Source organism: Peromyscus californicus, unplaced genomic scaffold (assembly GCF_007827085.1).
Source record: "Peromyscus californicus insignis strain IS unplaced genomic scaffold, ASM782708v3 Scaffold_5__1_contigs__length_169319896, whole genome shotgun sequence".
Classification (NCBI taxonomy): domain Eukaryota; kingdom Metazoa; phylum Chordata; class Mammalia; order Rodentia; family Cricetidae; genus Peromyscus; species Peromyscus californicus.
In genome coordinates, this window is record NW_026294573.1 from 45,371,934 (window position 1) to 45,384,646 (window position 12,713).

The following is a 12,713-nucleotide window of genomic DNA, read 5'->3' on the forward strand; positions in this document are numbered from 1 at the left end:
CTCCTTACTTAAAACACTACCAATTGGGGTTTCTAGAGCCGTGATAGAAACCATGACCAAAAGCAACTCAAGGACAGTGTTTATTTATTTGGCTTATATATCCCAGGTTCACAGTCCCTTGAGGGGGAGCCAAGGCAGGAACCTGGAAACAGGATCTGAAGAAGAGTCCACGAAGGAGCGCCACTTACTGTCTTTCTCTGTGGCTTGCTCAGCCTGCTTTTTATACAACCCAGGACCACCTGCCCAGGGGTGGTACCTCCCACATACAGTGAGCTGCCCCACATCAATCATTAATCAAGAAAATGCCCCCATAGACTTGCCTACAGACCAGTCTGAGGGAGGTAATCCCTCACTTTGCGATTCCCTCTTCCCAGATATGTCCAGGTTTGTGACAGCTGACAAAATACAAAAAAAAAGGAGGCTGAGCCTACCATTCTCTCTCCATTTCCTCCCCCTGCTGCCAACAGGTACCTAAGAAGCAGAGCTCCTTTGCTGGGTGCAGGCCCTTCCCCACACTAACACACGCACATACTGCACATACTCACTTGCACGTCACTCTCCAAACCTTTCTGCTCCAGCCCCTGTAGCACAAGGTCCTGTTATGAAACCACGCACCATGGGGATAATCTTCCGTCTACCCAGAATGCCACACTCAATTAGAATGCCCTTTCTCAGGCTAAGAAATTTCTGCTCCCACAAAGCCACTTCAGATAAACCTCTTCCAAATTTTCAATATTCTTTCAAAAAGGAAATGTCCTCTGTCTTCTATTTTTACAGATAATTAGCATTCTGCATTTTCTAGAAGCTGTGAATAACCTAAGACAGGTTCTGACTTTGAAGCCTGGAGAAAACAATTAGATAAGAATCTAATTTCTTGTAAGGAACATGTTACTCTAGAGTGCTATGAAAAAACACGAGGGAACCATTCAGCCTTTTTTTTTTTTCATTCTTGTTTTTTTTTTTTGAGACGGTTTTTGTGTGTGTGTGTGTGTGTGTGTGTGTGTGTGTGTGTGTGTGTGTGTGTAGCCCTGGCTGTCCTAGAACTCACTCTGTAGATCAGGCTGTCCTTGAACTCACAGAGATCCTCCTGCCTCTACCTCTCAAATGCTGGCTCCATTCAGCTTTTTAAAAGAAGGAAAATTTTAAAAAAGAAAGCATACCATAACATGAACAGACCCTGAGGTTAAAAGAAATAAGCCAGTTCCAAAAGACTAGTCTTATGTGATTCTACATATAGTAGAATACTATAGTATATACTAGTACTATATGATATACTATACTATATACTAGTACTATATGATTCCACATATAGTATCTAAATTAATCAAGCACTGAAATAAAGTAGAATGGCATTTGTCAGGGGCTAGTGAGCAGCAAGTTTCTTAACAGGTATAGAGCTTATGATTTTTGTAATATAAAAAAGTTCTAGAGATCTGTTTCACAACCATGTGAACATACTTAGCACTACTGTATACTTTAAAAAAGGAATTCCCTGCAATCACAGTTGAAGACAACCTACTACGTGAGATCATATATAAGCCAAATCCCAATACACAACTACTTCATTGCAATTGTGTACTATACACGTGGTTAGTTACTAGTTCTTATCAGGCCTGACCCACCAGTACCATTTAACTCTGCTGCTCCCTGGCTCCTCCATCACCAGGTTCTAGGACAGAGCCCCTGCCTAGTTCCTCACCACCCAGTGTCTAGACATGAGCACCTTGGAATCCAGTCTTCAGACCTCTTCTCTATTCATCAACACTTACTGCCTGTGAGTGGAGTCTACTCTAATGCAGTTTTTCTATCCTGTGTGCAACATTCTCTCTCTAAAGCACCATTTTAGAAGTTGAGTTATCCCATTCCCCATGAAACTGAACACTGAGGAATAAAACTGCCAGGTAGAGCTGAGCTTTGGTTTAACTCACTGAGAAAATCTCAGTGGTTTGTTTTTATTGTTGTTTATATCCTCCCTCAAAAACCAATTTTTTGCCCCTCTGGAGAATTATTACCCTGTTGAGAATGCATGTCCCAGTGCCGCTCTAAATACTACTTGTAAGCTGAAGGCTTCCATTTTGGCTACAGTCGAGAACCCTTATCTGAACTCCAACCATATCACCAACACCCGTTCTGACAATTTCACTTGAATATCCAAAAGGCATTTTAACATGCCCTCCCCCATCTCAAAACTCCAAATCCTCTTATTTTCTGGTCTATAATCATCAACCCCTTCCTTATCTTCCCAAAGTTGAAGAGCTGACCTCCTCTCCAACACTGAATTAAACTCCAACAATATTTGCTTCCCTGATGTGCCTCAAACATACCAGCCTTGCTCTTAACTGGAGTCTTTTTCTCTATGTGTTCCTTCCACTGAAAGGAATTCAAATGGCATGACCCACTGCTTTTTAGATAAAGTTTTATTGGAACACAAACCTATTCCTTTGTTTACATTTCATCTGGTTACTTTCCTATGAAGACGGCAGAGCTGAGCAGAGACAGAGACTTTACGGCTCACTAAGCCTTAAATGTTTACTATGAGACCCTGTAGAGCACAACTCTCCTATCCACAGGCAGTGCCTTCACTTTCTTCAGGTCTTTGTTCACACATGGCCTCCTCCAGGAACGAAGCCTTCCCTGAACAATCTATTTAAAAAGCAGCCTGCTCTTGTCTACTTACTCTAGCAAGCTCTCTCCCCTGTCCACTCGACTTTCTCCCACAGTACTTAAAAGCATCTAAGTCTACATTTTACTTACTTGTCTTGCTTTCTGCCTGTCTTCCCTGGACAAAGGCTTCAGCAGGGAGATGTTTTTGTTGCATCATCTAAGCTAGTCCCCAAAACAAAGGTGCTCCATAAATATTTATGAATGAGTGAGTGTATGTTAGGTATCAGATAAATACTTGCAAAAATGAAGAGAAGAGGAAGGGATCCTGGGCACAGAGAACTCTGTGTACTCAAGCATTTCAGAGTGACATATTTAAAGTACATTTCCTATCTTTGTAATATCAAATTCTGAGCTGTTTTAAACCATCTATTTAGACATTTGGCACCTCCAATCAGACTATGTTACACAATGGGAGGAGCTTTGTCTTGTTGTCTATTCAGTTCCCAGTGTCTATACTTTTATCTGATATCCAGCTCCCTTACACAATTACCTCCAGAAATATCCCAGAATGTCTGCCTACACAGGTCTAGCACCAAGTGCTTAGGTCACTTTGAGATTATCTGATCCCTCTTTACAGATGAAATTTTAACTAAAATCTATCTCAAAATAATTCTACTACCCACCAGAGACAAAGCAATGTCCCTGGAATCTTCATTTACTAACTTGTCAGAGAAACATGTCATTCATTGCTTTGCAAGTAGTATGTGAGGACTGAGTAAGACCACTTTCTAGTATGAACAAGGACTCTCCAGCTCCACATATATATTTATATTTTAAAAAGTGAAAGAAGTGCTCGCTTCGGCAGCACATATACTAAAATTGGAACGATACAGAGAAGATTAGCACAGCCCCTGCACAAGGATGATACGCAAATTCGTGAAGTGGTCCATGATTTTTAAAAAATAAAAAAAAGAAAAGAAAAAAAAGTGAAAGAAAATGCCCTGAAAACTCAAATTTCAAATGAACAAAAGTAAAGCGATATACCCTAAAAGGTTAGCTACACAAATATCACTTATAGGAATATAACTCCATTAAAGGCACCTTTATATTACTCCCTTTAGATAGAGATTCAATGTTCACTCAAGCAATGCATTCTAATTTGCCTTAATGTTCATAGCTGCAATAATTCCTTAGGCTTAAGAAAAAGATCCAGAAAGTGAGACCTGAGGACAAAGGTGAGTAAAAGACAAAAGGAAGAAAACAAGGTGCTATCATTTTTGGTGTGGAGAGAACACAGAACTGTAAGTCCAGAGACGTAGCAAGGCAGGTCAGTGCTGTCCAGTCAGAGAAGCTTCTGTTTAGAGGGAGTGCTGGTCACTGCAGACTCACAACTGGCCCAGGTGCTGAGAAATGGGAGTGGGTGAGGATGCTCAGGCATATACAGGGTATCTATTTCAACGTCTACATGGCTCAAAGGAAACTGCGGTGGGGGGAGGGTGGGAAGAATGCAGAACCCGAGATGGGGAGGGCAGCTGTGAAAGACTGCCTTCTGGACACAGCATGGCTGCTGTGTTACCATTAACAATCCACACAGGAGGGGGTCAATCAATACTCCAACACAGATGAGGGCAAAGGGCTCATGAGGACTGCTTTTCCCGGAGGAGCTGCTGGCAGTTGGTGGCTGCTAGGCAGAGGGAGGCATTTCTCACCAGTGGTATAGCCACTGAAAATATGACCTTACTCCAATACATTTGCACCTATGCTACAGGCAACCCTAATTTAACAATGGGTCACAAAAAACAGGCAAGAACAAGAACCAGCCAAATAAACAAAGACATGAAAATAGGAAGAGGACTTGTTGGGAAGGAGGGATTCAGGAATAAGACTGAGTTAAGAAAGAGTGATGGGTGAGTTTGTGTGAAAAAGATTCAAATACATTATATACAAGTATGAAATTATAAAAAACATTTAAACAAGCAAACAAACATGGGGTTGAAGTCTCACCATTTGTATGATTTCAGAGGGAGATTTCTTAACCCTGGCTCAAATGATATTTGTTGGAAAAACTGTCCTGTACACTGAAGGATGATTAACACTGTGGTACCAAGAATATCTTAAGTTGTGATAGCTAAGGAGACTCTAGACATTGCCAAAAACAATGTCTACTGCCATGCAGTAGAATGTTTTCTCTTTCTCCACTAGAAATGATAATCTCTGCAAATAATCTCCTTACTGAAGTCCCAGCTAGGCCATGCAATGAAGTTACAGAGAAACGGCCTGGTGAACATCGCTTCTAAAAGTGAAGACTGTTCTTAAAGCGTCTATCGTGTTCTTTCCCATGTACGCTGCTGTTCTATGAGCTACAGAAGACTATAAAGCAAGGAAGTGGTACAGAACACCCAAGATCAAATGCAATGTGTTAAGTCCAAACCTGGTTTGTTATAAAAACACTGGCAAGAGTTCAGAAAGTCCATTCCCACAAGCTGTAATAGAAAGGAAACACCCGACAGGGATCTCCTCAGACTCTACATTTAAATGGCCTTCAGCTACTGTTTAAAGTCTTAGGCACCCAGCCTAGACTACAACATGAGTTCCATGACAGATAGAGCTACATAGTGAGACCCTGTCTCAAAAAATAAGGATAAAAATAAAGTTTTAAGCAACACAACGTTAGGGGGTTATGTGATATACATGAATGGAACAAATATTTCAAAATGGTGATGCCAACAAATAGTTTCCAGAGCAGATTCTTTCATTTTGCTTTGTACCTCCACTAAGAAATGCTACCTTAGACTTTATGAAAAATAAAGAAAACCAACCCAGTCCTCAAAGCACTCACAATTCAGTACGAGTGAAAAACCATAGTATCAATATAATGGGATAAGTGCCACAACATGTGTTAATGTTGCACGAATCCTAAATGGTCTTTAATAAAAACCTGGACCAGATATTGGGGTAAATGCTGAAAGATCAGAGAGACAAAGGAACAAGCCACAGCCACTTCTCATCTTGCCAGCTCCACGAATCCTCTGATTGAATGTCTCTGAGTCCTCAGCCGAAAGGGGTCTAGCTGAAAGTGCTCTAGTTCAAATCTCCTCATGCCTTATATACCTTTCTCCGCACAGCCATTTCACTTCCTTCCTAGTGCTGGGATTAAAAGTGTGTGACTCCCAAGTACTGGGGTTAAAGATGTGTGCCACCACTGCCAGGCATCTATGTTTAATCTAGTGGATTGTTCTGTTCTCTGATCTTCAGGCAAATTTTATTAGGGTACACAATATATCACCACATGTTAAGTCTACTTTGTAGGAAAGGATAAGAGCAGATCAAACTGACACCACAAGCAGTTCTATGGATTAACTCTTACAGTCCAATACAGCAAGAGGAGGAGAAAGAAGGGGACAAGGTGAGTCAGACAGGAGAAAACACTTTTGAATAGACAAGGAGTCACAATGTGATCTGTCATATTTTAAAGGTGACTTCTTAAAGTATCCTCTAAGAGTTCATTAATTTGTAGTTTTATTTCTGCAATTTTGTTTGTTTGTTTTTTGTTTTTCGGGACAGGGTTTCTCTGTGTAGCTTTGCACCTTTCCTGGGACTCACTCTGTAGCCCAGGCTGGCCTCGAACTCACAGATATCTGCCTGCCTCTGCCTCCCGAGTGCTGGGATTAAAGGTGTGTGCCACCACCGCCCGGCTATTCCTGCAGTTATTAAAATACAGAATCTAGGTCGAGTGTTGTTTTCAACATGCTAATACTGTTTCAAGTTAGTTTTCAAGATGCTTAATTTCAAATCTACAAATGTACACTATCTCTCAATGGTCTTTTTGATAACCACTAGGCTTACAACACAGAGAACAAAGGAGCAGTTAGTTCTAAAGAACTGAAGGAGACACATCTGGAACCGTTTTTAAGCCAGGCTACATACTGGCCCAAGATTTTACAGCTCATTTTCAAGTTCTCAGTACCCATCCTGACTGGGTACAGTCGGGCAGGTGCCCAAGAGTGCTCAAGTGATAGGCTGATACAGCATCTTGGGATGTGACAAGAACTAAGCGCTCGGTGTCCTCCTCCTGAAACCCACCACCCTTCATTAACGCATGAGGAATTACATATGGAAAATTCCTAAAGAAGAGAGCAAGGGGGTAGGGTTCCATAGTGACTTTGACCTTCTCACCCAAACAGTAGTTAACAAAGGGAATCATGATGACTAAGCACAGACACTCTGGGAGGAAGGACATATTTAAGGTGACCTCCAGTCAAGTACTTCCTCATGTCACAAAGAAATACATGGCTGTCATGGTGAGGCAAGCCTCTAACACTCAAGAGGCTACAGCAGGAGGATTGCTGCAATGGAGGGCCAGCCTGGGCAACACAGTGAGTTCCAGCCAGCCTTGTCTACAGAGCAAGACCCCCTCAAACAAACAAATAAACTTGAGGGTGATGGTGGATGTTTGTAATCCCAGTACTTGGGAAGCTGAGGCAGGAAGATTATTGTACATCTGAGGCCAGCATGAGCCAGAGTGAGACCTTGCCTTTAAAAAAAGAGTAAGAAGACATATGACAAAGTAAACAAAACCCACCTGATTTTGATAATGAGCCAAAAGTCAGGACAAGTGACAAGACTCGACATGGTCCCTGCTAGCCCTGAGACAAATGTTCTATTTCTATTAATCTCTAAAGTTATAAGGCTTAACTTTGTTTGCTGGGATAAGAGGGAGGAACGGCAGCAAACTGTCAGTTCTGTGGATAAGTTTTCTGTTTTGTAAGGGCTATCTTGTTATGTAGCCTTGATACTTCTCTCCAGATTATAATCACTATGCACTGGATGGATGAGAGGTAATGTTGCATCATTTCTGATCTTTGACCCTTAGTGAATGCTTTGAATTCCTTTACTACAGACCTGTTCTAGACTTCAACCAAATAAAACTGGGAGTGATGAAAACCAAATAGGACTTGCTTGCTACTCCCTACAGATGCTTGGGTGCCTCTCTGTACACATATTGTAAACTATTGTTTTTATGGTAGAAATTACATATATTTGGCCTGCATCATTTCAATAGGTACCAAGTGCTCGTTACTCACCTGATTCGTCAAAACAAATATCCACTTGTTTCTGTGTGTGTAAGATTGAAGTATCAATAATCTGTTGCTACTATAATTCACTAGAACATTCCAAAATGAGGCAGGTAACATGAGAAATACATCTCACAAAATGAATATAACATTGTCAATTATTTTAGCACAGAAAACATACCACAAAAGTCAGAATAGGAATAATAAGGCAGTGCCCACTTTAAGTGGCCTCTGAAAGATTTTCATTTTACAGGGCTGCTGCTACTTCCATCTCTAGTAAGCCTTTCCAACATTCCCAGCACTCTGGGAGACAAAGGCAGGTGGATCTCCGAGTCTGAGATCAGCGTGGTCTACAGAGTTCCAGTACAATCAGGGCTAATAATGAGCACTGCTTAAATAATTAAGCAATTTCTTTTTTTTTTTTAACATTTATGCTTTTTTAAAAAAAAATTTAAAAAATGGCATAATTCTTAAGAGACAGTGGTTGATTGAGACATTATCAACTCATGAATATTAAACACTCAACAAGTAAGTAAATACAAATTCTGTACATTCCATGGCACTGAAAAAAAATTTCCCTTAAAAGCTATTTGGTTTTCTGGCAATGGATATCACTACAGATAAACTGCATCACAAAAAATTCCCAAGGCACTACCAAAATCCTTTGATAAATCTATACTTCTTCATTTTACCTCATAATTTTAAAGTCTCCAGCTTCTAAAAATCAAATATAGTTTATTACACTTCAGATATAAGAAATCTACTAAGCTCAAGGCTGTAATAAGGAAGTATGGTGGTTAATTCTGACGTCAACTTAATTGGATTGAGAAGTGTCTAGGGCATCAGGGGAGCACAGCTTTGTGTCTGTTTCTAGAGAATGAACTGAGAAGACCTGGCCTGAATGTGGCAACAGCAGCCCTGGCTGGGGTCTGCAGCTGAAAAAAAGGGAAACAGGAGAAAAGCGACTCTTGTTTTTCTCTGCTTCCTGATTTGCTCAGATTAAAAACAAGCTGGGAGCCTCTCCTGCAGCAGTCCCTTACCTACATGACAGACTGTGTCCTCTATCCTGGAGACAAAATAAATGCTTCCTCTTTCAGCTGCCTCTGTCGAGTCTCAGTCACAGCAATGAAAAAAGTACTAAGGAACTGTGTCTGCTTTCTTCATCCTTGTGTTTACTCTCAACACCTACCTCAGTGCTTAGCATACACACAAAGTTCTTGACAAAAACTAGCTAAGCTCAATGGCTAGTTTCAGTAAATGGGCGTTAAACTATTTTGCTGCTCAGTATAATGTGTGTTGTTACTAATAAAATGTAATCTAAATAATTATTTAGATTTTTTTTCAGTTTTTATTCAGCATTTTGATTCAGAGAACTCCTTCTATTTAATAAAAACAACAAATAGCTGTTCTGCTCATTTAAGAATGTACAATTTCTGCATATAAAGGAAAGAATCAGGTGAGTGGAATCCTTAAAAACTGCAGACAGACAGGACCCTACCAATGACCTAACAATTCTATTGCTGCTAGGGGACACAGGGACACAGAAACACCCCTAACTGTGTCAGCAAGTGTCTACCTGTATTCCTCTGTACTCTATCCCTTTTACCTAAAAACACAGCCTCCTAATAGCTGTTTCACAATACAGTCACGGACCTTCCCAAAGCTGGCAGGTAGACAAGACAGATCAATCAGAACACACAGCACTAGTGAGGAGAACAAAATGCTGTGAGACAGTGGAGAAGGATGCAGTGTGGGAGCACAGAAAAGAAGCAGGCAGGCCAGGAAGAGAAACTGAAAATGCTGCTCACACTCAGACTCAACCTGGATAAACACTGAGGAATCCGAGTTTTCTTGTAATTAGGAATAGCAACAGATAAAGATAGCTAGATAACCAAACATGAATCCTAGTTTTTATAAAATAGTTTCTGTGATGGCTAATCTTGGTTATCAACTTGACTAGATCTGCAATCAACTAAAAGGAAAGCTGCTGGGCACACCTATGTGGTATTATCTTATGATCTGAAGGGGGAAGACCTATCCTAAACATGGCAGCACCTTTTGGTGGCAGCAGACACAGGCGCACAGGAAGAAGGAAACTGCTTTGTGCACGCTTGCTTTCACTCCTGGTGAGTTCATCTACCCTACTGCTGTGGTGGCATTCCTCCCAGGGATCAGGCCAGCGTCCTGGGGCTTCCAACACACACTGAAGACCAAGAGCTCCAGGACACGCCCAGCCCGCAGCACCAAGCTGGGACTATATGTCTAACAGCATTACAGATTCTCAGCCTCTCCGTGTGAGACAGCCACTGCTGGTCTACACAGACAATACTGTGTAAGCCAATCTAATAAATTCAATATATAATTCTCATTCTCCAGCTCAATTACAAGAGGGGAAGCAATAAACTTTCTTTTATACTTCAGTTAGGAAAAAACCAAGTATGTCTTTTGTACTTAATTTTCCTCAGATCATTCTTCGAGTAATTTTAGAGTCTATTTCTAAGAACTGTTAAATGCTTTAGACTTTTTAACTACTTGCATTTAATGGGCAGACAACAGTTTGGTTGTCTGTATTTTAATGTTTATTTTATATTAATAAAACTTATAGGCCATGAGAAACTCATCAAAGAAATCTGTTGTGGAACATTAGTTTAAGATTGTCACATTCGTTTATGCTGTGGAATATTTGTTTAATGATGCAAAGATGTGTTGCATTCTTTTATGTTGCATTTGTTTAACTCTGTAAATCTGTGTTACTTTGCCTGTCTAAAACACTTGGTTGGTCTAATAAAGAGCTGAATGGCCAATAGCTAGACAGGAGAGAGAAACAGGCGGGGCTGGCAGACAGAGAGAATAAATAGGAGAAGTCTAAGAGGGAGAAAAGGAGGAGAGGAGGATGCCAGGGACCAGTCACCCAGCCACACAGTCAATCATGATAAAGTAAGAAGGAAAGAAAGATACACAGAATAAAGGAAGGTAAAAAGCCCAGAGGCAAAATGTAGCTAAAGAGAAACAGGATAATTTAAGTTAGAAAAGCTGGCTACCTTAGCCAGCTAAGGCAGGGCATTCATAAGTGTAGAGCCTGAGAAAGATAGGGGAAAACGAAACAAAACAAAAAAGAAAGAGAAAAAAAAAAGATACAGCTCCTTGAAGAAACTCTGCTGTTCAGCAGAACACTTAAACAGCCTTTTCCACACTAATTAGAAACAAAAAACTAAGTAAAAAACACCTGCCACAGTGCAGGGCACTGGCATTCCAGTGTTTGGGGGTTGAATGCAGTTCTTGGTCACCTACCTCTGACAGGGCCTGCAAGCTTTAGGCTTGGCTCTCAAAGACCCAAGAAGTGAGTAGAGACAACTGCCAAAGCTGCGGTGGAAGTCTTAGCCACACCGCTTAGTTTATAGGCTCATGTGGTCAAAAAAGACTAGAGAGGTCCAGATGGGGGGAAAAAAAACTCCAGTATGTTTAAAAATGTGCGTAGGCTTAAGAAAGAAGAGAGAAATGATATAAACAGTCACAGAAAGAAATAGTTTAAAAATAATAAAGTCTTTAAAGAGAATACATGCATGTGTGTGTGTGTGAAAAGAATAGCACATAGAGATGGGAAATAAACAGGAAGTCTGGATCCTGTATGTTGCTGTGGTAACCTTGAATTTCTTGAATGCTGATGAGCAAATGACAGCTGCTGACAGACATGGGATTGTGAACTGGACTGCTAAACTGAACCAACCTAGAAACCTTAGGGCTATCTTAACTTTAAGAAAGAAAAAAAAAAGTTACTTTGGGGAAGAGGTTTTGCTTTTGTTTTCACAGTAATCAAGAGGCTGTGGATTGGTTCCAAGTTAATATGGATCAGGTTTGATCAGGGGAGACCTCCTGAATCTTGACAGGTCATACATATCAACAAAGGTTACAGCTGGTCTTCCCAGGACTTGGCCATTAACTAAATTTTCTTAGGGACTCCTAAAGATGCCTTCACCCAGAGATAACAGGAAGTAGTCTAGCGAAGACAATGCCCACATTCCCAAGAGATAAGGTGGGTGGTTGTTGGTTATTTGGTGGGTTATGGATGTTTGTTATCATTTAGGGGAAATATAGGAATATAAGATAAAAAGACAACTATTAATCTCAGATATTTTGTAATGGCATGGATTTTGGTATATTGATACAAATGTAAAGTTATTTTGTTATACTGCATATATGTTTCTACTCTTTTGGGGTATCATGCTTATGCAGCTAATTTAAAATTTTAATGTATAATTAAGAAATGAGGTTAGTAGTTAATCTATAATAATCAAACTTGTAGCAACATTAGGTATGTTTTCAAGGTTAAATAGGTATATTTTAGACAGACAGATGATTTTCAAACACTTCAAAGACCTATAGAATGAATATGGCATTTAAGATGTTTAATAACCTAAGGTTTTTCATGACAATGAGCCACATCTGCTCCTGGCAGCATCAAATTTACTTCATAAAAGGATGATGGGCATCATTGAAACTCCATATGGAGTTTGCTTTCAATGTGGTAAGGTTAGCCGTTTGGGCAAGAAACTGCGCTTGCCTTGACTCCTGACAATGTGCTGTGCAGACTGCACAAGTGGACAAGGGAAAAAGACTGGAATTTTGACAAGACAAGGCAGGGCAGCCCTTCCAGATTCCTGCTTCCGGAAGAGTCTGCCAGATATTCTGCAGGACACAGAGGAAAGTGACTGATGAACTTTGCCAATACAAAGTTGGACAGTCATTCAAATTTTCTGCTTACTGAAAAGTCTGCCAGATATTCTAGTAGGCTGAATATGGATGCCTCAACATTGCAGAGGAACTTTGGGTGACTGTCCAGGCAGCCATATATCTCTGTTGTTAGGTAATACTACAGCATTCTGGGGTCTTTGATAGAGTTAAAGACTAAATAGTTAGAGTTCTATAGTTTCCCTTAGTTACGATAAAAAATAAATTAGATATTAAATTTTGGAATCACTAAGATAGATTTTCTCTGAATTTGCTAAATACAAATGGACTGAATACTGTAAATGT

At 40.3% G+C, this 12,713-nt stretch overlaps 1 protein-coding gene and 1 non-coding gene across 4 annotated transcripts in view; one reads left to right on the plus strand and one right to left on the minus strand.

The window, feature by feature from the left end:
- Usp24 (ubiquitin specific peptidase 24) overlaps positions 1-12,713 on the minus strand; it is a 141,866-nt gene that overhangs the window by 122,313 nt on the left and 6,840 nt on the right. The window lies entirely within an intron of this gene.
- Positions 3,454-3,560, plus strand: LOC128097982 (U6 spliceosomal RNA). Its single transcript, XR_008214034.1, has one exon. It is a non-coding gene; the product is annotated as a U6 spliceosomal RNA (small nuclear RNA).